The sequence below is a fragment of the Rhinopithecus bieti genome, unplaced genomic scaffold, assembly GCF_001698545.2.
Source record: "Rhinopithecus bieti isolate Rb0 unplaced genomic scaffold, ASM169854v2 scaffold_23869, whole genome shotgun sequence".
In the NCBI taxonomy this organism is placed as follows: Eukaryota; Metazoa; Chordata; class Mammalia; order Primates; family Cercopithecidae; genus Rhinopithecus; species Rhinopithecus bieti.
Window position 1 is genome coordinate 882,890 of NW_016810959.1, and position 27,012 is coordinate 909,901.

The 27,012-nt window shown below is 48.6% G+C and overlaps 1 protein-coding gene across 2 annotated transcripts in view; it reads left to right on the plus strand.

Moving 5' to 3' along the window:
* GRID1 (glutamate ionotropic receptor delta type subunit 1) overlaps positions 1 to 27,012 on the plus strand; it is a 570,596-nt gene that overhangs the window by 237,803 nt on the left and 305,781 nt on the right. The gene's annotated exons all lie outside the window — the stretch shown is intronic.

Here is a 27,012-nt window from a genome sequence, read left to right on the forward strand (position 1 = left end):
GACACTTGGGTGCTAGGCCCACAGCACACAGCCTGTGAGGGGGGATTCTCTGAGCACTACTTGGCTCCTGATTGTTCCCGAACAGGTGACTCAAGGCCTGCCCAGCCTCTGAGAAGCTGTGGGGAGGCTGATGGGAAGCCTGTTTGCAAGTCACTGCCAGAGATTTCTGAGGCAAGACTCAGGCCTTTTTTTTTTTTTTTTTTTCCTTTTAATTTTCCTCTCTTTGTTGACAGGTGTAAGCCTCTAGGGATAAAATAAATTTCCAGCTTTCTGCAGAGGTGGGTAGGTCTGCCTTGGGATTTCTTAGCACCTGGAAGAGGTGTCTTTGCCTATCGTTGAAGGATACATTAGACGTTCTTATTTTTTTGGCACTTGGGCTAATAATCAGTGTGTATTTCTTTTATAAACATCTCTGTTCGAGATTGGAGCCTTCTAATGAAGACAGGGCCCATCAGTTTAAGAATCCATTAGTTAGTAAAGAATCCGTTCATTTGTAAAGAATCCATTAATTTGAGAACAAACTAGAAATAACCTATGAGTTGGCTGATTGGCGCCGGCCCAGGTAGTCTAATGGCAGAGAGGTGATGGGCTGGAGTTGGCAGGTCTCCCTCTGGCCTGGGTTGGTTTTGGGGGTAAGCTGGGGATGTGGTGTGCCTGGGAGCAGAGGCGGATTGAACAGGTCACAGGGTGGCCAAGAGCTCCCTGCAGATTCTCCAGACAACCCCAGTCACCTTGCTGGTCCTCTCTGATTGAAAGTAAACTGAAGTGAAGCATGGCATTATGCTAATTCCATTTGATGTTCTTTGCTTGCTTATTCTGCTTTTCCCTCTAATTAATTATTACTCAGAATGCTATCTCATGCATCAGGAGCCAGCCCAAAGCCCACTGCTGGGGAACTTAAAATTTGGAATGCTTAATATGGTACAATTGGCCGGCAGCCCTGATGCTCTCTGCTAAGCAGGCCCCGAATCACGCCGGTGGTCCGTCAGGCTGTGATGTCCTGTCGGCTCCCGGCATTTTCACCAGAACATGTTGCCCTGTATGAAGTGATTCAGTCCAGTAATGGGCAGCCTGGGATTAGCAGCACTAACATGTCCATTCTTTCTCAGAATATACCCAGCTGTGCGTTTGCAAAAGTCTGCTCAGGGGATGGCTCTTCTGGCAGTATTTCCTCAGCTGGAGTCTGTACTGGTGATGGTGTCAGCTAATCTCATTGCCGTTCCCCTCGCTTCTTGCTTCTCGTCAATTCCTTGCCCCTTCCCCTTGCTTCCTTTCCTCCTTGCTCTGCTGTGAAGCTTGGGGGTGGAAAGACTATTGGTTTTGGAGCTGAATGGATTTGGGGGCAAGTCCCAGCTCCCTGAATTATTATTTGTGTGACCTTGGGCCATTTGCATCACCATCTTAGCCTCTGTTTCTTCATCTGTTAAAAGGGATGAAGGAGACAGCTATGATAAAGCATTTAGCGTATAGCTTTTTAAGAAGCATCTGTTTTCTTTTCACTGCACATATTCATGCATTTTCCTTCTAGAGGATTTTAGCCCTTTCCTGTTTCTAGCCCTGTGAGGATTTAACACGTAACTAAGACTGGCCTAAGGGTGTTATTTCCAAGTGGTTAATTATGCAAGCGCCTGCAGTGGTGGATTCCTGGGCTTGCTTTGTCCTGCTTGCATTGCTGGGTGTGATGGGACTGGGGATGCCTCTGGGGTGGCCACTCTTTTTTTTTGTCAGGCCATTATTTTATTTTTAAATTTCAACTTTTATTTTAGATACAGGGGGTACATGTGCAGATTTGTTACATGGGAATCTTGTGTGATGCTGAGGTTTGGAGTACGGATCCTGTCACCCAGGTGGTGAGAATAGTATCCAGTAGGTCGTTTCTAAACCCCCCACCCTCTAGTATGCTACAGTTTCTTTTGCTCCACTCTTAACTTCAGTCAAATCCTTGGGAGTGTTGGCAGGAGATTGGGGGGAAGGATGGCATTCGGACTTTGGGCCAACAGCTCCCACCATAGTCTTCAGTCTCCACTGATGATAAGAGTCTTGATCCCTGTTCCCATGTGCCTGCTATTGGGAGGGAAGAAGCTGAGGTTTCTCGAGTGCCCGCGATGGCTCTGGCCCTTTGTGCGTTCTCTAATCCTCACACTTTGCAGACGGAGGAAACGGAAAAGCTAAACATGTTAAATGACTTGCTTAAGGTCACACAAGTAGCCACTTAGGCATTGAACAGGATTCAAGTCCAGATTTTACTCCCTCCAGAGCCCCTCTCTTCCATCTGTGATGATTCCAGGAACACAGCGTATAGCACTGCATTTGCTGGAGTGGGGAAATAGGGCATGCTGGCCTCATGGGGAAAGATATGGTTCCAGTGTCTCTGGCCAGGGTTTGGTAGAGGTTCTCAGGGTACTTACACGCAAAGCATTTTAACGTATCTCCTAAGTGTGGTGAGGAAGACATGTGGATTCTGGAGTAAACATGAGCTGTCTGACTGGCTAGCCCAGCAGGTCCCCTAGGAACACCTGGGAGTGCTGTCCCTGCATGAAGCCTTCCTCACCACCTGGAGGCATTGCATGGGCTTCTTGAGCAGACGACCCAACCTCCTCTTTGCTGTGACAAGGACAAATGATGCTCACAAGGATGACACACTGCCAGAACATGTCCTGAATTCTATGAAGCCCAAAGCACAGTTAAGGAAGAGTAAATGTCCCCTCAGCGCCCCCCCACATCGACTGCATGTCAATGTTATGCCGCATCTGGGATGGTACGCATGAGCTACAGTTGGCGTGGGCTCTGTGGCTCTCCTAGTTGTAAGTTCTCCTCTTCCCTACTCAAGAAGCCTAGCCACATGGGAGAGGGAGGGAGTGAGGAAGACAGAGCTGCTGGAATCTTTTACATTTTGCAAAATGGCATTCATTCACTGCAGATGGCTGTTGGCCTGGGGGCACATGGCACCACCAGCCTCTCTGTGATTCCACTTCATGAGGGGCTGTGCTGGCGGGGCCTACAGGTTCTGTGAGCCTGGCTTTGGCAGTGAGTGGGTGAGTGGAGGAATTGTGGCAGGCCAAGGTGCTGGGGCCTGCCTGGGGACACTGTGGGCTTGTGTGTCAGGCCCCACCTAGAGACCCCTCACATCCCTCGCTCAGTCTTTATTCCACATTCATCCTCTCAAGCCTCCTCATCACCATCTTAGTAGCCACCACAACACTGCATCATCTTAAAGACGTGTGGAGAGGCTCCCCTTGGGGAGGATGGGCCTGAGGGTGATAGAACTCAGGTCTCTGGGTCCCAGGCCTGGGGCCACCATGGGGCTGCTCTGGGGGCTGCCGAGGGTATAGGCTGTGGAAGGTCCCTTCCTCCAGGGGTTCCTGTTCTGTCCTGGGCTTGACCTTGGGACCCTCCATGTGAGTGTGGGTGGCTCTTTCCAGTCATACCCTAATTGGGGAGTGGATTGGACTCATTGGATCCTCAGCTGGACCTTGGTTCTCTGGGCCACAGGTTGCTTAGTGGGACTTCAGTGCACAGTGACAACTACCTGTGATGTTCTCCTCATGCAAGCCTGTCAGCTTCCTCACCAGCTGGAGATCACGGCCCATGGAATGGCTGAAGTGACCAAGGCAGCAGCTGCTGAGAGGGGTCTTGCTCTGGGAATCTTGCCGGTGGCTGCTGGAGCTTTCTGTCTTCTCCTCATGGCTCTTCCTGTCACTTCTCTAGCATTTACTGAGCCCCAGCCTGTGCCAAGTTCTGTGTGGGCATGTAGGCTGTTGTCCCTGCTCTCACAGGGCTCCCAGCTTGGTGGGGAGGACTGAGGTGTGAACAGACCCCTTTACCTGTAATGGCAGAGGTGTGGCCAGGTCTTGTAAGAGCACGGAAGACAGAGAGATGTCCTCTGGCCAGGGACAGATGGGGTCATCAGAGGGTCAACAGAAGCTTCCTGGACTAGGTGATTCTGGGTCTGGGTCTGTAGGAATGAACTTGCACTAACTCTGTGGACAAGGAAGGGCTGGAGAGAGGGGTCAGGAGATGCCTAGTGTATTCAGGAACTTGTATGTCATGCAGTTGCAGTCATGGGTGTGCAGGGGAGGGAGTGGCTGGAGTTGAGGCTGGGATGTCAGCAGGGAGGGCTACCTAGCCTGGGGCAGGAAATCCAGACTTCAGGACTGGTGTGTTCCAGGGGTTCTTTCCAGGGTGTTAGAAGTTAACACCCTACAGTTTACATGTCTTATTGTTCTTGTTCTTATCTAGGTCAGGCTTGATGGGGAGAACTCCAGTCCACAGTCATTTGGCCCTGGGCTTCATCTCAGCTTCATGGAGGGATTCTGTTCATCTATTCATCTGTCATCCATCTCTCTCCGTTCATCCATTCATCTGTCCATCTCCTCATCCATCCATCCAATCATCTACTTACCCAGCAAGTACCAATTGGGAGTCTCTTATGGATGAGGAACCCTATCAAATGCTGGGGGGCATGGAATTCAGGGGCAGTGCCTCCTCCTCTCCAAGATTGGTTATGATATGGAAAGTCATGGCCACATACCATGCCACTGCTGGGCATTATGATATGCCACATACCATGCCACTGCTGGGCATTCCAGTGGCTGGCAGAGCAGCTGTGCCCCAGGGCTGTGATCACTGAGGCCTCTCTCAGTGTCTGTGGGCATTTTGAGGACTCCAGGGCTTTGTCCTTTCACCTCTTATTTATTGGTTCTATGCCACTGTCTCTACTGTACATAGGCCTCCCTCTTTCCTTTTGTTTCCTCTGTGTTTCCTCTTCTCCCTTCTAGTCTTTTGTTTCACTGGAAAGAGTGGAAAAATTAAATGATTTTAGACCATTTGTGATCTTTATGGAGAATAGTTGCTGCTCCTTCCTTCTACTTCCCAAGGAGACGGGGCAGCCTGCCCAACCCTGATGCCCAGGCACTGTCCATTTCTGTATGTCCTGCAGATGTTGGACAATCTGTCCCTCTAACTAGAACATGCTGCCTGTAGACCAGGGACTGTGTGATGTTCACCATTTTATTTCCTGAGAGCAGTATGGGACCTTGTCTACAGTAGTGTTGAGGGAATAAATAAATGGGCATTTTATGTTTCTTACTTCCAATAGAAATGGGGTAAGCTGTTTTTGTCTGTGTGTATACTTTGGTTGCCTGTTTGGCTGGTCAACAACTCCTAGGCCAGCACATCAGCAAGGGCTTTGGTCTGAAAACTTTGGCTAGTGGGAAGGCTTACCTTTGACTAAGAGTGTTGCCTTAGGCCTGGGTGGGTCAGCAAATGAGGCCAGGGCTGCTCCTGCAGGTGAGACATTCCTGGGCCCAGCTGTGGCACATGGCAGTGGAGCATGGGGTGCAGAGAGATGAGCATGTGTGGGGGCGGTGGGGGTGGTAAGCAGCAGTGGAGGAAGGTGTGGGAGACCAGGCATTTGTGCACACACACACACGCACACATGGACACAGCCTGATGCAATGATACAACCAGCAGCCACATACACTGGTACAACCAGACCTTCAGACTGGCACAGCCCAATAGGAACTGACACATGCACATTACCCGTGCAGATCCACACATCAACATGCACACACATCCACCAGGAGGAGAGCATTGCTGGTGGCAGAGCAGTCTGGGAGAGGTATTCTGTCTTTGGAAAAGAAATGGCAGCTACCCAGTGTCAGTTGCAGCAGATGGCATTGACCTCTGCGGTTAGATACCAGTGATCTTTCTGTAGAGAGTAAAAGAGGAGAAAGAACAGCAGAGAGAGAATAGCTGGTTGGTCGGACGGCTTTCCATTGCTCTGGTGCAAAATGTTACTTTTCATCCAGGCTGGATGGAGTTAGGTGAAGGAAAAAGTTGGAAGGGGCCACTCCCAACACCTCTCCCAGATTGGCTTCCCAGGCATGGTGTGTGCCTGGAGGTCAATTTAATCCTTCATAGAAACCCAGCCTGGGTTTAGTCCTGTCTTCAAATCAATTGCTTCTCAGAGTTTGCTGCAGTGACTGAAGCTCCCGCAATTTGAATATAAAGACTGTGCTTTTTAATACATTTACAGCAAAGGTAAATTAAGTAATCTCAATGTTCTGTTGTCCCACATGATATATGCAAATATTTCTCACTCTAACATGGTAAATCTTTAGCAGACGACTTTATCACTCAGAGCTAGGCTAATTCTGTGCCATTTAAGTATCATTTACCAGAATATTTTAAATTACTAATTAATTATAGGAGATTAATTTTTGAATATGGCCCTGCATTTGCATTTAATTATATCCCACTGTTTACGGATTCTAAAGCCTTAAGCACTTTAGTAAAAGTGCTTCCAGTCTGAGAAATTTCTGTTTTCTCTTAGAAGTTCTTAGAAATAAGATCACAAGAAAGAAATGTTTCTAGATTTTGTTCTGATAGCTTGGAACTCAGCGGCTGCAAGAGGGAGCCAGAAGGTGGGGCCTGGCTGAGTTCAGGAAGAGAAGAGAGAGCTGTCCTGTTAGGGTCTGTGTTTAAGGATCTACATGGCTCTGTCCCTTTCCTCCTCTGTCCCCACCCTCCTGCTCATCTTTCCAGAGTCTCTGAGTGCTGGGGAAGCTGCTGTGAGCTCTGTCCAGGTACCAACCAGCACTGGTCTTGCAGGCCTCTGGCATCCCAGCCCCCTGTCCCCTCTCTATGACAGCACCATCACATCCCTCAGAGCCTGCTGCCTCCTGAACACACCTCTATTGCCACCTCATCCCAGAGCTAGCCCTGCACCCAGTGCTTGTGCTGTGACCATCTATTGCATCTCCCTCCTTGTGTGACCTGGGAATGCTAAGGGCAGGAACTGGGGCCTGTTAATCTTTTTTTATCACCTTTTCAGGGGCCATGTGTTATGGTTGGTAAACAGATGGAGGGTGGGACCCCAGGAGCACCGACTTCTGCCCCCACACAAACATTGTCTGGAACTTCGATTGCCCACTGGGCAAATGAAACACATTCTTTACACTCCAGCCAAGCAAGGGCGCCTGAGTAAAACATTGTAAGAATTTAATGTTTGATTTTTGATATTTCAAAGGAGCGTCTAAACAATCATCAGGGAAAAAGGCCTAAGTGCTGCTGGACTTTCTGGTGTTTATTTTCTGGTTGGGTGTTGTTTCTATTTTGAGTTCCATCTCAAATCATGCCATCCCATTCTTGGTGCTCAGGGGTGCTGAAAGCCTTACAGAGATTGTCTGGGAGGCCTGTCTGGGGTCAAAGAAGGCTGTGAACCTGAAGCATGGGCCTGAAGACACCTGGTGGCCTTTCCTTCCTTTGTGGGTCATTAAATAGCAGAGCAGAGTGTCAGCTCCTCCCTGCAGAGTCTCTGTGGCTTATTAGCAGGTAGCCTCTTGAGGCAGCAGACATGAGAAATAGGCATTTACAAAGGGAAACAGCCTGCAGCAGCCAAAATGGCTCAATTACCCTTTCTGCTCGGATCCCCAAGGGTTTTCAGCCTGGGGGGGCCTCGCCCCTGAGCCTGAGGTGAGTCAGCCTGTTTGTTGACTGAAGAGCTGATTGGGAAGCTCAGCAGCGAAGCTGTAAGAAGACATGGTGGGAGGCGGGGGGAGGAGGTGGGTCATGAGAGGCAGAAATGAGAGAGATTATCTAAATTGGTATGAATTTATCTCAGAGAAGCTATCTGTGCCATGTAGTCCACATCTGGTGCCATCCTCTGCACATGGCATCCCCAAACAGAGCCCTCTCCTGGTGCTGGTGAGATGAGAGACTTCCCTGACCCCACTTGCAGGACGTGGGATAGGGATGTGGCTCCTTTGTTCTGCTGCGTGCTCCTTACGGGAGGGGGGCCTGCAGAAGGGTAGGTACAGGAGCTGGGGTGAGGACTTTTGGACTCTGGCCCCGTGGTAGCATCTAGGGGTGGGTGCCTGTGACTCCCAAAGCCCCAGTGGGTGTGTTACAGTGCTCTTTTAGCTCTGCCATCTGCAGATGGCTTAAGTGTTAACCAGCTCAGTGCCCTCTTGGTACTCAGGTCCTTGTCTGGCATCCAGGAAGAATCGGGCCACATGGACAAGTTGAAGGATGGTAAATGCAGGGGATTTTATTGTCAGATGGAAGTGGCTCTCAGCAGGGTGGATGGGGAGCTGGAAAGGGGTTGGAGTGGGAAGATGATATTCCCCTGGAGTTCCACCATCCTGCAGCTGATCTTCTCTCTGACTGTCTCCAACCAAACTCCTCTTGATGTTCAGATGCTCCTTTTCTTCTCTCCTTCTCTGCTGTATCACTCTTCTGTTCCTCTGCCCTTCTGCTTATGGAGCCTGGGGTTTGGGGTTGTATGGGTACAGGATAGGGGGGCATGGCAGGCCAAAAGGCAACATTTGTGTGTGAAAACAGGAATGACTGTTCCCATTTCGGGCTGTGAGTTTCCAGGCTTGTGGGTGGGGCCTTTGCTGGGGAACTTCCCTCTTCTACCCAGTATTTCCCGGCTTCCTGTCTGTGTCACTGGTAGGAACCTGGCCTTGGTTACCTGCCATCTGTGCTTGAGCTGCCAGTTCCCTTGGAGAGAAGAAGGGCTCTGCATTAGTTAGCTGGTGCAGTGTAACAAACCATCCTAAAACTCAGTGTCATGTGACAGTAAGCATGTGTTATTACTCGTGAACTTCCTGGTCAGCAGACCTGGGTTAGACTCACTGGATCTCAGCTGGGTTGGCTCATGCATCTGGGCTGGCTGGTGAGGATGGCACTGGCCAGCTGTAAGCTGGGGTGATGAGCCTTGCCCCTTGACAGGCACACTAGCCCAGGCTTATTCATGTGGCAGCAGCGGAGTTCCAGGAAAGCAAGTATGAGTGCTCAGGGCTGCTTGAAGCCTGAGCTCAGACCTGGTGTGTTGTGACTTCTGCTGCAATCTCTTGGCCAGAGCAAGCCATGAAGTCAGCCCAACAGGCAGGGGAAAGAGACTCCTTCTCTGGATGGAAGACTGCTCTTGAAGGGGGAAGTGCAAAGTCACATTGCCAAGACAGTGGCTGCATTAAGGGATGGAGAGTTGGGACCATTTTTTTGTCCATCTAGCATGGTCCTAGTGTGCAGATGAGCTTCCTGGGTGGAAGCAGATGGCAGCAGGTCTGCGGGTGACCTGGGGTCATGTACCTCTTGACTCTCACTTTGCTTCAACATTGCTCAACTTTGGGGTGAACATGGCAGAGAGGGGGATGCGGGGCAGAGGGAGGGATAAAGGCAGCCTATATTTATCAAGTTCACCGTATTTAGACCTTGAAACTCATGAAATCTTCTCAACAATGCTGAAGAGAAGGGCTCGAATGGAGCTTTGAGCCTGCAGGGATTTTGGGGTTTGCTCATGGTCCGGAAGATGAAAAATGACAGAGCTGGGCTATGAATGCTGAATACCCTGACTCAAAACCCAGCCTTTTTCTACCACTGTGTGCTGTTGGGAGAGGAGGCTTGTTGCCATTGACAGATCAAGGGTGAGCCCACTTTTCTCCTGGAGTATAGCACAGAGCAGACTAGGTGAACATTGCCACGGAGTAGCAGGTAGCATGGGGAGGGGGACTGGACACTTCTGAATGCTTGTATGGAGATGGGGACAACCCCCAGTCCTCTCTCTGCCAGCACATCTGCAGAGAGCCCGAGGGGATGGATGGGCTCCCTCTGCCTCTCCATGGACAACTAGAAGAGCAGTTTCCACAACCTCCCAGGCACCTGAGAGTCTGGGGACATTTTATATAGGCTTTCTGTCTACAGGGCAGGGAAGGGCAGAGTTCAGGCAGACCCAGCCTGTTTCCTGCCCCACTTTCTCACCATGTGGCTTTCTGAGCTCTGGTTCCTCATCTGCTCAATGGAGTTAATACTTGATTCACAATGTTCTTCTAAGTACAGGTTATTTTGGGGTATAGGTTTTCCTTTTTCCTTTCTCACAGTGCTTGATGTGGGTATGGGTACCCAGAACATGCCCAGTGACTGATGTGTGAGTGGGGAGATTGACGAGTCTCAGAAAATGTAAAGATATGGGTATGAAGGGCATTGAGAAAAGTGAAAAGATCTTCTGTGACCCTGGGCAAGGTCAACATTCTGAAATTTGGGATGTGATAGTGCTTGACATCAGGGATTGGGCTGGTAACCTGCTGCTAGGTCGGTGGACCTAGGAGAGAAGTGGCAAGGTCGGTGGGCTGTTACCAGGCATTTGTACCCTTCACCTCCAAGTTGCCTGCTGTGCAGGGCATGGTGTGGCCTCTCCGTCTCCCCATTGCATTACTTATATCTGCACTATCACCAAAGTATGCTGTGAGCGATGTCGGGGAAAGCAATGTACAGGGTTGTGGTCCACAGTTGGAGTCACAGAGCCTGGGGGAAGGGAGCTGCTGTAGGAGACAAGTGTGAAGGTGCGGGAGAAAAGAACTGGAGGGAGGTAGATCATTGCAGGAAGAGCACACATGAATTCCCCCAACCCCATCCAAGAAGCCCTGGGTACATGGGCACAGGGAGGGAAGGTGGACTTGAACAGGGAGATGCAGGACTTGAACCACTTCAATTTAAATAAGAAAAGGCAGGGCAGACCACCTGAGTGTCCCTCTTCTCCCATACCCATTCCACCCACTCTCCTCTTCACAGAGGAAACCTGAGGCTTTCAGATGCTCAGCTGGGGCCATGATGATGCCTTTTTTTTTTTTTTCCCCCCAGGGCTGGGGCTGCTGGTGGCACAGAGGAAGGGGCATTGTCCTTGGAGCAAATGGACACAGAATCAGACCCCAACTCTGCTATCAGTGCCATCTTTTTGAGGCTGTTTACTGGTCATAAGCTGGAGTATTAACACCTTCCCAGAGGGTTGCCATGGGAATTAAATGAGGGAACACGCTTGAGAGGGCCTGGTGCACGGGTGGTGCTCTGCAAATTGTAATTTCATTATTGTGCCTGTGGATGGTGTTTGGCTGAGATTGTAGAACCAATCTGGGACTGTTGGGGTCAAGCATGGAGGTGCCGGTGGCTCAGAGATGGGGAGCTGTGGCCAGCCTGGCAGAAGGATAGCTCCCACTCACTCTGTGTCAGGAAGCATAGCTCCCAGAGCCAAGTGAGGAAAGCCAGATGTGGGGTGCACCTTGGGTGGTAAGAGGAGGGGCTAGGAAAAAGTGACAAAGTGCTCACAATCTCCAGCCAGCCCAGCTGGGTTTGAGAACTGGCTTGCAGTCCAGCACTCAGCTGGAGAGGATGTTAGAGTCCAAGGGAGAGGGGGAGAAGAGGAGGGCTAAGTGCTGCCTGGGCTCCAGATGCTGGCTGGGCACTTTCGGATCTTGTTCAGGAGCAGGGTGGGAATTCACAGGGCACCTCCCATCTGGGCTGTTATTGGAGCACATGAGCAAGAGCAGCTACTAGTGACTTTTCAGGAGTGCTGGTTACTGGGCTGATAGAAAGAGGGACAGCCGCTGATGCTTTCTGCCTGCAGAGTTACTCTTCAGATGAGAAGGCATCTCTCAGCAGCCTGTCAGTGGCCAGTCCACCACTAAGACATAATGGGCTCCATCCCCGGACCTCTTACACTGGGTGCTTTGGGGGAGAAAGACATGGTCTCTGCCCATGAAGCACTGCCAGACTACACTAGAGAGAGAAAACAGTGAATACTCAGTTGGAGACTGCCCTGCACCTAGCGAAGCAGGGTGGGAAGGGGCTGCATAGCTGCCACTCTCTCGCCCTGTGATGATCAAGTGGAACCATCCCATCCAGGCCACCACGTGAACCACTCTTGGATAATTCTGTAACTTGGAGCTTTTGAGGACAATCAAAGGGTCAGAGAAGAATGGCTAAAGCCACCCTTTGACATGATAGCAGGCCATCAATCCAAATGCCTATGGCATCCAGGCAGGGATATTAAGGCAGACAGCAGGTAGGCTATAAGAACTGAGAGTATTGCAGCTCCAGGCACCTGGGGAACATCCTTCTCCGAAGAGGACTGTTAGGCTCTGCCAAGATTCCCCTGAGAAGGCCTGGTGTGGTCACTATTTCTTGTGTCTCAAGAGGAGCCAGAAATTTGGACTTCCTGTGAAATCTCTTAGTTTTTAAATGTTTGTAGCTAATTACAAAAATGCTGAACTCTCTGTTGGCCAACTCTGCCTGTGGCAGGGCTGATAAGGCTTGTAGACTGCCAAGTGGCAATGTCTGATTTATTGCATATATACTGTCAACTTAAGCTCATTAACTATGAGAATAGCGTGAAACAAGCCCTGTTCTCCTTTCCCAGTCCTTTCTTGCTGAGGATCGGCAGTCATTCTTAGCACAGTGGTCCTAGGAGTTCCTATTTCTTTCCTTTTCTTTTTCTTTTTTTTTTTTTGAGATGGAGTCTCGCTCTGTCACCCAGGCTGGAGTGCAGTAGCGTGATCTTGGCTCACTGCAACCTCCGCCCCTCCAGGTTTAAGCAATTCTCTGCCTCAGCCTCTGGAGTAGCTGGGATTACAGGTGCGTGCCAGCACACCCAGCTAATTTTTTGTATTTTTAGTACAGATGGGGTTTCACTGTCTTGGCCAGGCTGCTCTTGAATGGCTGACTTTGTGATCCACCCACCTCGGCCTCTCAAAGTGCTGGGATTACAGGCATGAGCCACCGTGCCCGGCTGAGTTCCTGTTTCTTTCCTTGGCTCCTCAAGGTACCACCCCTGTTTTCTGTGATTCCAGCACCCTTCTTACTTTTGTTAGTGGGTGCTGACCTGCCTTAGGGGTCTCCTTTGTGCAGTTGACCCTTGAACAATGCAGAGATTAGGGGAACCAACCCCCTATGCAGTCAAAAATCTGTGTATAACTTTTGACTCCCCCAAAACTTAACTCCTAAGCTTACTGTTGGCCAGAAGCCTTACCGATAACATAAACATTTGATCAACACATATTTTGTATGTTATAGGTATTGTATACTATATTCTTATGGTAAAGTAGAGAAAATGGAATTAAGAAAATCATAGGAAGAGAAAATATATTTACTACTTATTAAGTGGAAGCGGCTCATCATAGAGTTCTTCGTCCTCATTATCTTCATGGTGAGTAGGCTGAGGAAGAGGAGGAAGGGTTGGTCTTGCTGTCTCATGGGTGGCAGAGGCGGGAGAGGTGGAGGAGGGATAAGCGGAGGAAGGAGAGGCAGTCACATTCGGTGAAACATTGATTGAAAAAAATCCACAGGTAAGTGGAGCCTCACAGTTCAAATCTGTGTTGTTCAAGAATCAACTGTAGTTGCCAGAAGCTCTTGTTCTTTTTATCCACCATTGCTCAAATTCTACCCTAAATGTGAACTGAGCTCTTTAACCATTACTGGCACTTTTGGTCTTTCCTGTGTGAAGGTCGGCTCTTTAGATGGGTGGTGATCATTGGCATTGGTTTGCTCTGCCTAGCAGTACTCCACAAGGCTGCTTCTGCTTGTTAACTATCTTGGGACTGGCAACTTTCAGTTCGTGGGTGTAATAGCTTTTTCCTTTCTGCATTTGGGACACACTGACTCTGCTGGTTCCCTCTCTGTACTGGGGTGGGGAGGGTTTCGGCCTGCCTGACCATTAGCGTGAGAAGTAGCTTCCTACTTAGGGCCTGAGTGGCAAAGTCTTGCCCATTGACAGTCACGTGGAAACCATGGTGCTTTTATGTTCTACTGTCAGATTTTCTTCCTCCAGTCCCTGCTGTGGGTGCAGCATGTCCAGGGAGCCTATCCAGGGAGCCTGTCCAGGCCAGTGCTGAGGCATTACTGCATTGGACTGTGGCCTTAGTTTTCATGTTTTTCTAAAACCATGTCTCACTTGCAGGGAGGGACCAACCTCACCTTACGATTGCTCCCTGAAGTGCATTGAATGGGCCATGCAGAGTAGATGCTCAGCAAGTCACTGACTGCATCAGCCAGGCCAGTAGGGAACTGCCCAATTCCTCATATCACACCTAGGAGCTCTCCAGAGCCTGGGACTAAGGTTCGCACAAGCTCTTGCCCTGGCTATGTCCTGTTCCCTGTATGACTATAGGGCACTGCCTTGCCTTTCTAGGTCTCATTTGCCTGTCTTGAAATGGATTCGATATTAATTGGGCAGCAAATATGGACCAGGCTCTGTTCTAGACCCTGAGAATATAAAGGGACTGAGACAAACAAGGTCCTTGTCTTCAAGAGCTGACATCTTAGTGGAGGTGGTGGTCAGACACTAAACAAATAAATGAGTAAACCAAAAGTCATGCAGGTAGTGATAACCCCCATGAAGAAAAATACAGTAAGGTAAGAAGAGAGTGGTTTCGTGGGGGCACCACTGTAGAGCCATGGTCAGGGACAATGATGCCAAGAAGGAGGCATTTATTGAGTGACCGGAAGGGTGTGATAGAGCCCCCCAAACAAGATCTGCTGCACAGGGATTGTGGCAGCTGGAGTGGCATGTGGTCCTGAGGCTGGAATGAGCTCAGCACATTGGAGCATCAGTGAGGAGGAGGATGTACCTGGTGCCAGGTGAGCCAGGGGGAGAGTGGTGGCAGGTGACATTAGGAGATGTCCAAGATCAAAGCACTGGGGGCTCTCAGGCCTTTGTCAGATTTTGGGTTTGGTTTCAATTGAACAGGAAGTCACTGGAGGTTTGTGAGCAGGTGAGCAGCATGATCTGGAAAGGGACCAGGGTTAAGGTGTTGTCTCTGCCACTTTCTGATTCCATGGGAAGCAGCTCAGGGACACAGAAATCCTAAGGAAATGGTAATCTATAGTTGTCAGCCAACAGGGAGCCTGGGAGCTGAGAATGGCTACCCTGGGGAGGTGCTCCCTCTATCTTCCTACTTGCCTGGGCCACAAGGCCTGGATGGTCAGCCCCCTGCCTGGCAGCCTCATTCTGGGCTCCCTTCACTCAGGCCACCTGCATGGGCCCTTGGTGTGGGAAGCCAGGCTGGCTCCTGCTTTGTGCCTCACGGAGCGAATTCACAGGGGTGAGCTCAGCCTCTTGGCAGCCACCATAGCGGCTTCCTGTGAGGAGCAAGCAATCAGCCTAAAGAGCTTTGCACATTATTAATGTGTGTGCAAATGGGCCTGCCTTGCTGCTCCAAGGACTCTCCTTGTGAAAGGGCTGAGAGAGGACGTGCCCTTTCCAGTGCATCTTTCCTTTTTCCTTCAGCAGGGAATTTGGGGAAGCAGCAAAAGCAACAGCAATAACAAACCCCAACCACACAAACCTGTTCATCACCTAATGAGAATCAGGCAGGGCTGCTACCAAGCCCAGTGCAGGGCCTCCCCTCCCCAGGACTGCGATTTGTTTGCCCTTGTGCCAATAGGTAAACAAAGCAGGGATGCCCGTGTGTGGACACGTGTGGGTGTGGGTGTGGGTGCAGAGTTTGCATTTGTTCCACCTTTGTCTGCCTGTTTCCACACTGGCCTTTGAAACTGTGTGATGCCCCTACCTCCACCATAAAGGACTCACTGACATTGTGGGGGATAGTGATGTGGGGCATCCCACATCCCATCCCATTCTTTGTTGCTCCCAGCTGCTTCCCCTCCACTCTCAGCATCACTGGTAGGTTCCAGGCTATGGCCCTCTGTCCTCTGTTCCCTAGGTTTGGAGTGTAGCTTTGCCCTTAGGATAAGGTGGTTTTCAGCAGGTCCCCCTTCCCCTCCTGTGACCCAGTAGACTGCAATCCTCATCCCCACCATTCATTCCAGATCCCCCAGGGCACTGGCAGTGTTGGGGCAGAGAAGTAGTCAGGCCTGGCATTGCACGGGACCAAAATCATGACATGACGTGATTCAAAAATCAAGCAGTTGCCTGGTTCATCTTCAAAGCTGGGTACCTTTCAGAGCCTTTGCAGTGATGCTTGGGTCCCTTGGTTCTGCTGCCATGGCTCTGAAGTCCTATGTCCCTGGACTCTGGACTTGATCACTGCCCAGGCCCGCACGGCAGGGCACTAAGAGCTGCGGAAAGTGGGGCCCAACAGTTCCAACTGGGCTCTCCCCTTGTCTCCACCCCTCCCTCATGTGTGCTCACACCCCAGGGGTGGCCCTGAGGGTCAGTCTCATCAGAGGCAGCAGCTGTGGTACAGACATACTGGACCACAGAGGCCAATTAAAAGGTGAGGAAAAAATAAATTTATCTGTGAAATGGGGAACACTATTTGCACATTTATTTCAGTGACCAATTAAAAAAATCATGACTGTTTCTTTCTATGAGGGGCAATGTCCTTTCAAATCTGGCTAGTTTTAGCTTCCAAAGGAAGATAGGTAAAGGGAAGTTGTATAAGCTATCCAGGCACCCAGTGGAGCTCCAGTGCCAGGGAGAGGCTGAGCAGGAATTCCAGCTCCAGGGCTGCTCATTCCTCTTCCAGTTGTTGGATATTTCTTCCTATGCAGAAGGGGCCATGCCCAGGATGGCCATCAGCCCCTGGAAATGCAAAGCAAGCACATCCTGGCTCATTAATTGCTCTAAGTGAATGTGCAGGGAATGATCCTGCTTCTCTGACAGGGTCAGACAGAGGGACCTTGTCCCTGGCTCAGCATGTGGTACCTGTCCTCAGGGTAGGGATGGGGGAACAGTTGGGGACAGCAGAAAGAGCAGGGTTTTGGGGGTTACTCAGCTTTGCTTACTCTCTGAACCTGTGTTCACTGGTAAAGTGAAGAAGCTAGTCCCTGCTCACCTCCAGGGCTGTGGTAAAGTTTATAGGAGGTAATGTGTGAGGAAGTGCCTGGCTTGGAGTAGGTTAGTAAATTACTGCATTTGTCTCCCTTCTATGGCACAGGGTGCTCTTAGGTCTGTCACTCTGTCCAGAGCCAGGCTGTTGTCACTGCTCCCATTTTTCAGATGCAGTGACTGAGGGCCTGCAGGGTTGTATTTGGAGCCCTGGGGTATCCAGTGGAATGTTTCTAAAGCAATCAAGGTAAGGAGCAGGTTTGAGGGGAGAGATGTCAGAGCAGGTAAGAGCATGTCTAGCTTTTGGAGTTGTCTGTTTGGTGTTAGAATCCAAGCACTGCCCTTTATGGCTGCTGGCTGTGGGCAAGTTATAAAACTTCTCCAAACCTTTGTTTTGTTATCTCTGAAGTAGGGATAGTGGCAGGACTACATCATAAGATGTGATGAGAGTTTAACAAGACAGTCATTTGAAGTGTTTAGGATAGTTCCTGGTACATAGTAAGTACTCAGTAAATGTCCCTGGTATTACTGTGGTCATGGTGATAATGACGATTTTGATGGTGATGATGCTGTTGATGGTGATAATGATAGTGAGATGATGGTAATGGTGGTGATGCTGATGGTGATAACGATGGTGAGATGATGGTGGTGATGATGATGGTGATAATGATGGTGAGATGACGGTGGATGGTGGTGATGATGGTGATAATGATGGTTGAGATATGGGTGTAATGGTGATGATGGTGGTGATGGTGATGATGGTGATAATGATCATAAGATGATGGTGATGGTGGTGATGATAATGGTGATGGTGGTGGTGATGATGGTCATGATGGTGATGGTGGTGATGATGATGATTGTGGTGATGATTATGATGATAGTGATGATGATGGTGATGGTGATAATGATGGTGAGATAATGGTGATAGTGATGATGGTGATGATGGTGGTAGTGATGATGATGGTGATGGTGATGATGGTGATGGTGGTGGTGGTGATAATGGTGATAATGATGGTGTTGATGATGATGATGTTGATGATGGCGATGGAGATAAATGATGGTGAGATGGTAGCATTGGTGGTGGTGGTGGTGGTAGTGGGTGATGATGGTGATGGTGGTGATGATGGTGATGGTGGTGATGATAATTATGATTATGGTGCTGTTGATGATTGATGATGACAATGACAACAATGGTGATGACAATGACATTGATGGTGATGATAGGATTGATAATTATTATGGTGATTGAAGATAGTGATTATGAAGACAATAATGATGATAGTGATGATGATGATGATGATGATGATGATGACGGCGCAGCTTGTGCTTTCCATCAGAACCACTCTGCCTTTGGCATCACTTTGGCTTTCTCAGAAACACAAGTAACCAGGAGGTCTCAGCTCAATCATAGAATGCCCGAAGTATATTTTTACTTTATTTGTGGGCTGGTGGGTCAGAGTGAGGTAGGGGTGAGAATTCCTTTCTGTGTGAGGTTGACAGGAGTCAGGGGATGCCAGATTCTGTGGTTGTGGGGCCTGAATGAATGTTTCAGGAAGACGTTTGAGCCAGAAGCACCAGCACATTGGAGAAGGGACAGAATAGCTTTCTCTGTCTGACAGTGGGACCAAGGCTGTGTGGGAAGCTCAAGTTTGCTGCTGGAAGAAGGATCTGAGAGAGGTGTTTGTTTATTGCAGTGGCTCTGATGTTGGACCTTTGCTCTGGTTATCTGTTGCTGTGTAATAAACCACCTCAAAGTTCAGTGGCTTAAAACAACAATCGTTTTATTATTATTCATATTTTCTTTGGGTTAAAACTTTGGTAAGCTGGGTGGTTTGGGGTCAGAATCTGTGATGTGGTTCAATCAGGACTTGGAAGAGTGAGGGGCTGGAGAAGCTGGAGACTGGCTGGGCAATCTTCCTCTTCATTTGGTCTCTCTGAATATATTAGTTGGGGCTTTGTCAAAGCATGGTGACTTAATGCTGTTAGGATTTCTTATATTCTATGCTGAAGCTCAGGGACTCAGTATGCAGGGCTCCAGCAAGCCAGGAGGAAGCTTGGGCCTGTTCATTCCAGACTTCTGGCAGGATCCATGGTTGGGAAGAGGACTTAACATGGAAGCACTGTGTCCTGTATGTGGCTTTTGCATTATGAACATTCATGATCCTGCCATTTGAGAGTAGCCTGAAGGTGATGGACCAGAGGTGAAGTTTTTGTTAAGGTGCAGAATGAAATTACAACTTTAGGGACAGAGCCAAAGCAGGGCTTGAGAGGTGGCTGGAGGAGAAGATGTGGTAGACAGGTGGAGGCCCAGGAGGAGCCTTCCTAGTTCACAGCAGCTCATCTTCCCCTCCCTGACTTACAATGTTGTCTGCACCTTGTCGTAACTCCTGAGTCTCCCTTGCTCCTTGTGGTTGCTCTTATTTCATGTTTTGGAGGGAAATGGAGGCCATAAGGGGATGTGCAACTTGAGGATCTCCCAAGAGACTTGAACAGATTCCTCCAGAAACTCAAAGGGCCAGGCATGGTGGTCTGCACTAGGGCATGTGAGAGACAGGTTGTGGCAGGGCCAGGTATGTCAGGAGCCCAGCCTCAAGCCAGGGAGGAGGCATTCTACTTGGAGGACGGAGGCAGCCGGCAAACCAGATGTTCCACTTGGCATCACTCCCCCCATGACAAAGGCACTTCTCATCAAAAACTGGAATTTCTAATTCTTGCAATCATAGTCGGAAAATAGTTACATAGAAGGTGATATTTAATATTTATGTCCAAACTGGCAATACCTTGACATTAATTATCCTGTTATAATTAAATCTAGTATTCCATTGCATTGCCATATAATGGATGTGGTTATATAGGATTCTAGTGAGGATAATGGAGTTCTGAAGAGCAGAATTTGTAATTTAAAACCCAGGAACAAAAGCCCTGGATTGTTGGCCATGATTTTTCATGCCACCCTTTTTTTCCAAAGTCATTTACTCATCATTAAATAAACATTTGTTGAAGGTTGACAATGGAGAGACATAGGTGAGAGCACTTGTCTGTCCTTAGGGAAAGTAAGCAATCAACGACAATACAGAATAGATGTAAGTACAGGGATTGCCAGGGCGTCCTCCGAAGCCAATACATTTGTCCTGGGGCAAAATAAGGCTTTCTGTAGGAAGCACTGTCTGAGCTGAGTCTTAAAGGACAGGCAAGGGCCAACCAGGGAAAACAGTGGGGCAGCAAGGGTGGGAGCATAGATGGTCAGAGCATGGGCACTAGAGGAAGTTTCTGGAGGAAAGAGCAATTGGTGTTTTAATATAGCAACATCAAAAGAGGCATGTGGAGGAACAGGAGGCCAGGCTGGGAAGGATCCTGTATGCCATGCTAGAGGCTATAATCAGTCCTTAAAACAGTGGGAGCCGGCCAGGCACAGTGGCTTACGCCTGTAATCCCAGCACTTTGGGAGGCCGAGGCAGGTGGATCATGAGCTCAGGAGATCGAGACCGTCCTGGCTAACACAGTGAACCCTGTCTCTTCTAAAATATACAAAAATAAATAAATAAATAAATAAAATAAAATAAAATAATAATTAGCCGAGTGTGGTGGTGGGTGCCTGTAGTCCCAACTACGTGGGAGGCTGAGACAGGAGAATGGAGCAAACCTGCACTGCACTCCAGCCTGGGTGACAGAGCGAGACTCCGTCTCAAAAAAAACAAAAAAACAAAAAAAAACAGTGGGAGCCATTGCAGCATAGATGTGCCTCCTCACATCTGTGTTCCTGAAAGCTCTGAGTGGCCTCAGGAAACGGGATGCCCTGGATGGGATGCCTGTGGCAAGGAGGAAGGGCAGTGCTAATATTTGGGTGAGCGTCAACATAACATCGAGCTAAGGAAGTGATAATTGGGGAGGAGGAAATACTTTAGAGGAGTATTTCAGAAGTGTATTCTATATAATTTAGGGTGAAATTCCAATTTTTTGAATAAACTTTACATTTTAGGATCATTACAAAGATACTATAGAGAGTTCTCATATACCCCACACCGAGTTTTCCCCATTTTTAGCTTCTTACATCAGTATAGAACATTTGTCATAATTAGGGACCCAATACTGATGCATTATTAACTGAAAAGTTTGATGTTTGATTTTTCATTCCTGAGTTACTTTACTTAGAATAATAGTCTGCAATTCCATCCAGGTTGCTGTGAATGCCACTATTTCATTCCATTTTATGACTGAATAGTATTCCATGGTGGTGTGTATATGTATATCACATTTTCTTAATTCACTTGTTCTTTGATGGGCATTTGGGGTGGTTCCATATTTTTGAAATTGCAAATTATGCTGCTATAAACATATATGTACAAGTATCTTTTTTATTAACTTTTTTGTATAATGACTTCTTTTCCTTTGGGTAGATAGTTAGTAGTGGGATTGCTGGATCAAACGGTAGATCTACTTGTAGTTCTTTAAGGTATCTCCACACTGTTTTCCGTAGAGGTGGTACTAGTTTACATTCTCACCAACAGTGTAAAGTGTCCCCTTTTCACTACCTTCAAGTCAACATCTATTTTTTTTGCTTTTTTGATTATGGTCGTTCTTGCAGGAGTGATGTGGTATCACATTGTGCTTTTGATTTGTATTTCCCTGATAATTAATGATATTGAGCATTTTTCCACTCAGCTGGGATATTCTAATTCACTTTTTGAAGGTCAAATTGGTTGTGATCTGTGAGGTTAATGGTGGTGGTGATGATAATGATGGTAATGATGGTGGTGGTGATAATGATAGTAGTGATGATGGCGGTGGTGGTGATGATGGTAGTGGTGATGGTGATAGTGATGGTAATGGTGGTGGTGATACTGATGATGATGGTGGTGATGGTGTTGTTATTGTTTGGTGATGGGAATGGTGGCTGGTGGGTAGGATGGTGTTGTTATTGGTGGTGTGGTAATCAGTGATGGTGTTGGTGCTGGTGCTGGTGTTGGTCATGATGGTGACTGGTGATTGTTGTAATGGTGGTGGTGGTGGTAGTGTGGTATGTGCGTGGGGTAATAGTGGGGATGGTGTTGGTGCATGGTGGCCTGGTGTTGGTCATGATGGTGATGATGAATTGTAGTAATGGTGGTGGTGGTAGTGGTGGTGATGATGGTGGTGATTGATTACAGTGATGGTGGTGGATGATGGTGTTGGTGTTAGTGTTGGTGGCTGGTGATAGTGTAGTAGTGAATGGTGATAGTGGATGGTAATGTAGTGGTGGTATGATGATGGTAGTGATGGTTGTATGGGGTGGTGCTGGTAATGGTATTGGTGGATGATGGTGTTGGTGGTGATGGTGGTAGTATTGCTGATTGTGATAATGGTGGTGCTGGTGATGGTGGTGATGATGGTGTTGTTATTGGTGGTGGTGGGAATGGTAGTGGTGATGGTGGTGGTGGTGATGGTGGTAGTATTGGTGATTGTGGTGATGATGGTGGTGATGGTGATGAAGGTTGTGATGATGATAGTGATTGCGGTGATGGTGGTGGTACACAGGCTAGTAGGAGAGGACTCAAAATTTCCCTGAGAATCATTCTTTGGGCCACCTATGCCCCTCTGGACCTGCCTCCAAGGGACAATTTATTTGGTGGTGGATTGAAGACTTGTGCTACATTCTGAGCAGGCAGGTGAATAAGGCTTGGGTTCTCTCTTGGTGAGCCTTAGACCCTGGCCACATAGTCTGTCCTCAGGCTGCTGGTGCTCCTCTCCCCGTGAGTGGTGGTGGGGGGTGGCATTTGATTTAACTTAATTAAATCAAAGTCAACCCCGTAAGCATTTTTTGCATGTTGCCTTTTGCTTGTGTGTCAGATCTAGGGCTCACCTCTGGAAATAGATGAGTCAGAGGTTTTGTTAGCCCTGGAGAAGCCTACCACTTATGAATGACCATCTTTCTCCCACAAACAGTCTCTGGCCCTTTGGCCTCTCTCTTTTAAGTTGAAGTTGGCCACCTGATTCTTCCAGCTGGTTGGGAAGGGCAGCTTTTCACCCTGGGCTTCTCCCTGAGTGCTCATTTGGGGAGCTGGGGGAGAGAGAGCAGCCTTGTTGCCCTTTGAGTATCTGCCTGACACACTCTACGGGTAGAGGCATTGCAGATGTGCCTTGGCCTTAACACTCCAAGCTCAATCTTTTCCAGATACCTATTTTTCATGTTATTTTATTGTTTGTATGAAATAAAATTTTGTAAGCACTTACTGACTACAGCCAAGAAAGTGACAATTGCACTTGGTTGTTATTTCTGCTGTTTATTATTGATCTATTAGAAGATATCCAGTCATGCATCACTTAACGATGGGGATATATCCTCAGAAATGCATCGTTAGGTGATTTCATCATTGTGCGAACCCCATAGAGTGTACTTACACAAATCTAGACAGTACAGCCTAAAGCACACCAAGGCTTTATGGTACAGCCTATCGCTCCAACGCTACAAACCTGCGTAGCATGTGACTGTGCCAAATGTAGTGGTAACACGGTGGTATTTGTATGTCTAAACACACTTTAACAGAAAAGGTACAGTAAAAATTCAGCAATATAATCTTCTGGGACCACTGTCTTATATACAGTCTATGGTTAACTGAAATGTTGTTAAGCAGAGCCTGATTGTACACGTGTTTTGGCCTCCCAGGTAATAGCCTGGCAGGCTCCTTCTGCCAGGAGCAGCTGGGATGGGGCTGGCCCAGTGTGCTGGGGTCACTGGCTCTGTCAGTCCTTTTTGGCAAGTAGATCACCTCATGCGTTAGCAGAATGGCTAAGCAAATGGGTCAGGCCCCAGACTTGAGTTGGAATTCTGTCTAGTCACCACTTACTAACTGTAGAACCTTAGGTGAATGCCTCAGTTTTCTCACCTGCAAAATGGGGATAATGAGATTACCTACCTTGTAGGTGGCAGATTAAAGAAGTTAGGACATGTAGAGCACTTAAACACATGCCTAGCACATTTACCTAGGGGTGTTAGCCGCTATCATGTTTAACATAGGCAGGAGAGACTTGGGACTTTGGGAACTAAACAATGGGTTCCTAGTTTTCATTCATTTGTTCATTCATTCATTCATTCATTCATTCATCTATTGTTTCATTCATTTGTAATCCAAATATAAGTAATGGTGCCTCATATAGCAGTGGTGCCCCAATGTCTAGGTAGAGTCACATTAGAAAAAGAAAGTAGTGGCATGCAAAACAATCCTTTACTGATACTCTAAGCGCCTGAGTCCACGGCATTCATGTTGGTTTCCTCCATCTCGGTGGGATTGTAACCCCCTGAGGGAGGGTGGGGCCTCGTTCCCCAGCAGGGGCTCTCTGCACAGGGTGGGGTTGGGGTGTCAGATGGAGCACAGGTATCCACTTGAATGTCAAAGAGGATCTTTGTTATAACTCACAGCCTTGCTTCTTAGAATACTCCTGTTTTTCTCTCTTCCCCTTGTCTCTCACAAGCTGCCATCTCCTTGAACTCTCTAGATGTATTACCTTTCATAGCCCCCGGGAGCTCTTGCTTCTCCTCCCTGCTCCTCTTTCTGTTCCTCTTTTCCCCCCACAAAAGTCCAGAAAGCCTGAGGAAACGGGGAAGATACACGGGCCAATATTGGATCTTAGGAGCAGGCAGGGAGAGAGGTGGATTCTCACCTGCCGTAACTACCTCCCTGCTGAGTGCCTGCCGTGGGAGTTACCTGTACTGGTTGATGGAAATGCAGATTTATGATGGAGTCACGCCCTGGAGGAGACCGTGGCATCACAGCTCTGTGCCTGTTGACGCTGGGAGGAGGGAGCCTGCCAATGGGCTGGTTCTACCAGCTTCCCTGCGAATAGCTCTATGTCAGATGACAGAGTGCAGAACTGAGTGGGGTTCCAGTTAGGGCTTGACCTAGGAGGTTTAAGGGGCTTCCTTTTCTCAGAAGACAGGGGAGAGGGAAAGACAGGAGGAGTTGAGAATGTTTCCAACTGGCAGGTCTGCAGTCTGAGGGGAGCTGCCTGACCTTCGGGGGTCAAGCTGTCAAGAATACAGGCTGTGGCATCAGTCAGATCTGAGCGCAACTCCCAGCATCTCCCAGACCCACTGTAGGACTTGGGCAAATAATGTGACTATCCTGAGCCCTGAGTTTCTTATCTGTGGGATGGAAGTCATGTTCTCCTTCACAGGGCTGTGGGAGCATTGGCAGAGGAACAGTTAGAGGGCAGCTTGTAGTGTTCCCTGACTGCCACCTCTGTACTGCCTTTCCTGTCCACTCCCCAGGCTTGTGTCCCTGGAGGAAAGTATAGACTACAAGCTTAGTTCCTCCAGGAAGGTGCCTGCCTCCACATGGGGGCCCCATGGATTTAGCCTGGCCTGGAGCCTCCAGCTTACCCCTGAACAGGAGCCAAGAACCTATACTGTACTCCGTGTCTGGTGAATACCTGTGCTCCATCTGACACCCCAACCCCACCCTGTGCAGAGAGCCCGTGCTGGGGAACGAGGCCCCACCCTACCTCAGGGGGTTATGATCCCACTGAGATGGAGGAAGCCAATGGAATGCCGTGGAATCAAGCGCTTAGAAGGATGCTCATCTCTCCACTACACAGGCTCCAGCAGTGGCCTTTGCTGACAAACCTCTGCACATGGGGAACTCACTATCGATTAAGGAAACCTATTTTGTTGTTGGGTAGCTTGACAGTGGGAAAATTACCTTATGTTAGGCAAAAGCTGTCCTGTGGCTTCTACCCATTAGTTCTGGATTGGTGTTCTTGGTCTACACAGCAATTTTACTTTCTTTTCCCATCATCCCCTTGGTTATCTGAAGATAGGTGCATGCACTTTGTGGACTTCTTGGTAAGTCCAGCTCCACCAGCTCACCCACCGGCCTGAGTCCATCAGTAGTTACTGAGCATCTCCTGTGTGTCAGATGCCCTGAAGCTCTACAGGGTGCAGGGGTCTGATGGGTAAACCAGGCGAGGCCGCCACACCTATGGAACTTACATTTTATGTGAGAGAGGGAGAGGCAAAAAAGCAAGATAATATCATGTGAAGAGTTTTGTAAGGAATTAGAACAGAACCATGTGATGAGACATGACTGGGGCTGCTTTTGGCTATGTGACCACTCTGACTTTTCAGCTGACATCTGATTGCTGGAGTCAGGCCTGAGAAGGCCTTTGCTTTTGTAAGGGAGACCTTTGCCATTGCAAGAGTCCCAAGATGGAATTAAAACTGGCCTGTTAGAGGAACAGAGAGAGAATGCCTGTGTGGCTGGAGCTTAATGAAAGGAGGGGAGGCAGCAGCATGGTGGGGTCAGAGAGGTGGGTGAGAGAATGCCACCTGGGGTTATGTGGTCTAGACGAGGAGTTAGGGTTCTATTTTAAGTATGATGGGAAGTCATTGGAGGGTTTGTATAGGGCAATGACATGACCCATTTCCTCTTTAGTGAACCCTCTGGCTGAACTGTGAAGAGCCTTTAAGAAGGCAAGCATGAAAGCAGAACAAATGTCATTGCATGCATCACATGAGTAAGATCCTTAAAGCCTCACTTTAACAAGTATTGGACAAATCAGAGGCTAAAGGTCTAGTCTGTGGCAGAGGCTGGGGTCATCAAGGGCTTCTGAGTCTTGGTACTCTAAATACTCAACTTCTAGGGGTGTCTTCTACTCATAAACTTTGTGTGCCTCTTTTCCCCCCTAATTTTGGGTAATCCTGGCCAATGCAAAATATGCATCCCTCAGCCAAAGCCCCCAGGCTGTGAGCATGGCCAGGCTCACGGGGAGAAGAATGCTGCATGACACCACCTCATCAGCAGTCCCTGGAGGTGCCTTGGTTCTCATGATGTATCGTTAGAGAACATATCGGTGGAAATTGCTCTTTCATCTTCATCAGTATCACTTTTATGTTGTGGAGAAGGCCCGTCCTCATTAGGAGCCAAGGAGGAGGTGAGATTTGCAGGAGGAGCCCCCTGGCAGACACCACAATCACAACCCCCACCCCCACCCCTGCTCGGCCGCAGTTGTCATTAATCTATATTTCACTCTTTCATCCTTCACTTGCTGTTTGTCATTTTTGGAGAAGGATCCTCTCTGTTAGCACATTTGGAACCTATTTCATTGCTGAGGAGAAGGGAACAATACAGGTTTTCATCTCAGACTAATTATGCCTCCAGTACACTGATGCTAAATAAAACCAAGGGGAAGGTAATTGGAAATTCTTGACATGACATTCACAGCTTTGAGAAAAACAGATGTTCACTTGAGGAGCTGGGAAGAGAATCCATATCCCTGTGACTGGCCAATGAGATCAGTTCCAGGAGGTTTTGAGACAGAGCTGGGCCACCCCTCATCCTGCAGATGTGGCGTGAGGAATCTTTGCTGAGCCTGCCTGTTGCTTGCTAGTCTGGCTTGACCTGGGGTCCTAGGTCCCAGCACTGTCCCCTGTCTCTAGTCCTGGGGACTAGGTGCTCTGTCTTCACCTGGGATGA